The 3,031-nt window shown below is 42.3% G+C and overlaps 1 pseudogene; it reads left to right on the top strand.

Annotated features, from left to right (window-relative positions):
* The first annotated feature begins 221 nt into the window (after positions 1-221).
* LOC144714328 (small nucleolar RNA R71) lies at positions 222-315 on the top strand (annotated as a pseudogene).
* Positions 316-3,031: the final 2,716 nt, after the last annotated feature.

Here is a 3,031-nt window from a genome sequence, read left to right as displayed (position 1 = left end):
CCTTTGAAGTTACTTGAAGCACTCCTCGTTTTGGGTTGGCATTTCTTCCATTTTGACTTGCTCCTATTTCCTGTAGGTCAGTTTCAGCCACCCTTTCCAAAAGATCAAAGACTTCATCCTCATAAGCCATATAGAACGAGCCACCAGCTATTTGATTCACTTTACTTTTAAAAATATCAGGAAGTGATTCATAAAAAATTTCCGCTAGCTGACATTTTTCTATTCCATGGTGAGGGCATTTTCGGATTAATTCATTGAACCTTTCCCATGATTCACTAAATGCTTCATGATCATGGGGATAAAATTTCTGAATTTCTTTTCTATAAAAATTAGTTTTGGAAAGGGGATAAAATTTATGTAGAAATTTATTCTGCATTTCTTCCCATGAGTTAAATGCTATGCCTAAATTTCTATACCATGCGAAAGCCTTATCTTTCAAAGTAAGTGGAAAATATTTCATTTTTAAAGCTTTAGTAGTTAAACCAGGAATATTTTGAGAGGAACATCGAATATGAAAATCATCAAGAAATTCTAAGGGGTTTTGAGAAGAATGACCAGTAAATTCAGGGAGAGAGTTCAGTAGGGCATTGTCATACCTAAACATAACCCCCTCACCTACATTGATGTTGATGCCGGTTTGCCGTAGACTTCCTGATGGAGTAGATCTATCCAGCATCGTCCTTCTCCTCCCTTGTGGTGGCTGACCATCTTCTGCCATATCGACTTCTTCTTTATCTTGAGCTGTAAGTGTTGCTGGAAGAGTAGGATATTGAGTGTCTAGATCTTCCTCAACACTAGTCCCAGCCTTAGACCTTGTTAAGACCATCAATCTCCAAAAAAGTAGTTAGAAGTACCGTTTGTTGAGGGTTAGCTGCCCTCAACTTTGGCAAAAGAGGAAAAAATACAAATTCACTAAAAACAATCACCGTGCTCCCCGGCAACGCAAGTTGATAATTCAGATTTTGGGGTAATTAGTGATGAGTTAACTTCATTAATTAGTGTCGTTGATTTATCCGAATTAAAACAACAAAAAATTATAATAACCTTACTAGCGTAGGGAGAGTAAGGGTCGATCCACAGGAAGCAAGGGTTTTTTTTCTTAGGAATTTGTGCTTTAGTTATGTATTTTTTAATAATTTTAGAGGTAGGTTTACTACATATGAAGATAAATAACTAATGAAATAAAAATATATAACAAAGAAAAATAAAATATTATTATAATATTATAATAATATTAATAGGCAGAAAATAATTTTTTTGTATTTTTTAGGAGTATTTGAAAGCTAAAACAAAATAGGAAATGAAACACTTTGGCGCTCTGGACTTAGTCAAAATTTGGCTAAGTCCGGATGCCAAATGGGGAAGGTGCCTTGGTGGAGGAGAGAGAAAATAATTGGACTGTACTAAAATCACTCTAGAATGAGTTCTAGAACGAATTTTAGAGCGTGGTTGGATGCACTAGAACCGTATGGATATTGGCTAGCTGATCCAAGACTAACTAAAAGACAAAAGACGAACAGAAAAGAATGAAAAAGGAGAAATAAGAAGGTAACCTCTTTGTCACACCCGCTAAGGTCCAAGGGACTTCTTCTTCTCCTTTCCACCAGCTTCTTCAGCCCTGGATGCTTCCTGCTCAGCCTGGCACTCACTGAGGTGAATGGATCTATGACTCAATTGCACTTAGGCCACTAAACATTACTTTGGATTGAATCACAAGATGAATTTTACAATAGGGTGAAGGGGTTTATATAGGGAGAGAGCAAAGGAGAGCCATTGGATTTTAATACAATGGATGGCCAGATCTTCTTTTCAGGGTCATGATCCACGTCCATTATGGTCCTCCAATCAGCATTGAGACCTTTGAAATACCCCCTGGATGTTCAAGGCTTCTTTCCTTAATTAGCATTAAAGGTACTATCTTTAAGTCTCCACCCTTGGATGTTTTGTGGATTGAATGGCTGGATCTTCTTCTCTGGCTTGGATCCACGTCCAAGGTTGTCCTCCAATCATCATTTAAGCCCCTGAAATATTCATAAATAATCATGACTGGACCTTCCCCTTGCCCTCCTTTCTTTGGCCCAACATGCCTCTCATAGTGGGCTTAGTGGAGCTTCCTTAGTGGGCCTTTAGACTAGAGCCAATTGTCTTGCTTTGGGCCTTCTTTCTTGGCCCAGGGTTGTGGCTGAGCCTGCTCCTCTGGTCCAAATAGCTTCCTCTTCATTTAATTATCCCCTTTATTCATGAAAGTTTCACCTAATTCCTGCATCTTCCACATAAACTAAGAAGAGAGTGAGATTCATTCCACTTAACTCATTGAGTTAAATGGGGTTAGTCCCACAAATGATAATAATTAACTCCAAATTAGAAAAAGGTGATTTTGTTTCATGATGTTTCACAACTTAACATAAATGTTGATAATATATCTAGATAAAGATAAAGAAGTACATAAATTAGCTGAAATTGCACATATATATTACTATCATTTTGGATTTATCACCTTGGCGCCCGGCGTCCAGGAGCCCCGCCAGCCACGGACGGTCACCCTAGGGTGAACCTGTACGGCCCGCTTCCCATCCCTCGGCCCTCCGTGAGCTCGCCGGCGATACCGCGTCCCAGCAACTCGAGTTGCACCTAGGTTGGCCAACCTGGACAGTCTTGACTAGCGCAGGTGATCCCTGTCCTCGCGACGAACACGAATGGACCACGCGCCCCGCGCTTCGTCGCCTGCTGCTCTACCGCGAGCGTCTCGCCTCCCCCCCTGTCAGCGCCCTCGCCGATTGATAGTCTGACCGCTGCTCGCAAATTATCGCCTGCGCGAGGCCGCGCCACCGTCTTGCGGACGTGACGCTGCGCAATTGTGGCACTTGCGCCATCACCCGCCACGTCGTCGCCCTGACTGATCGCTCATGCCGCCCGCTGCGAACCCAAGCCCACTGAAGTTTTGAGCGAGATCGTGTTGCCACCTACTTGTACCTGCGAATTCCGCATGCTACGTCCCGACTACATCCGCCGCCCTAGCCAACCCGACTTG

The sequence above is a fragment of the Wolffia australiana genome, chromosome 1, assembly GCF_029677425.1.
Source record: "Wolffia australiana isolate 7733 chromosome 1, ASM2967742v1".
Taxonomy (NCBI): domain Eukaryota; kingdom Viridiplantae; phylum Streptophyta; class Magnoliopsida; order Alismatales; family Araceae; genus Wolffia; species Wolffia australiana.
Note: the sequence above shows the minus strand (reverse complement) of the source record. Positions and strands in the feature narration are given on the sequence as shown.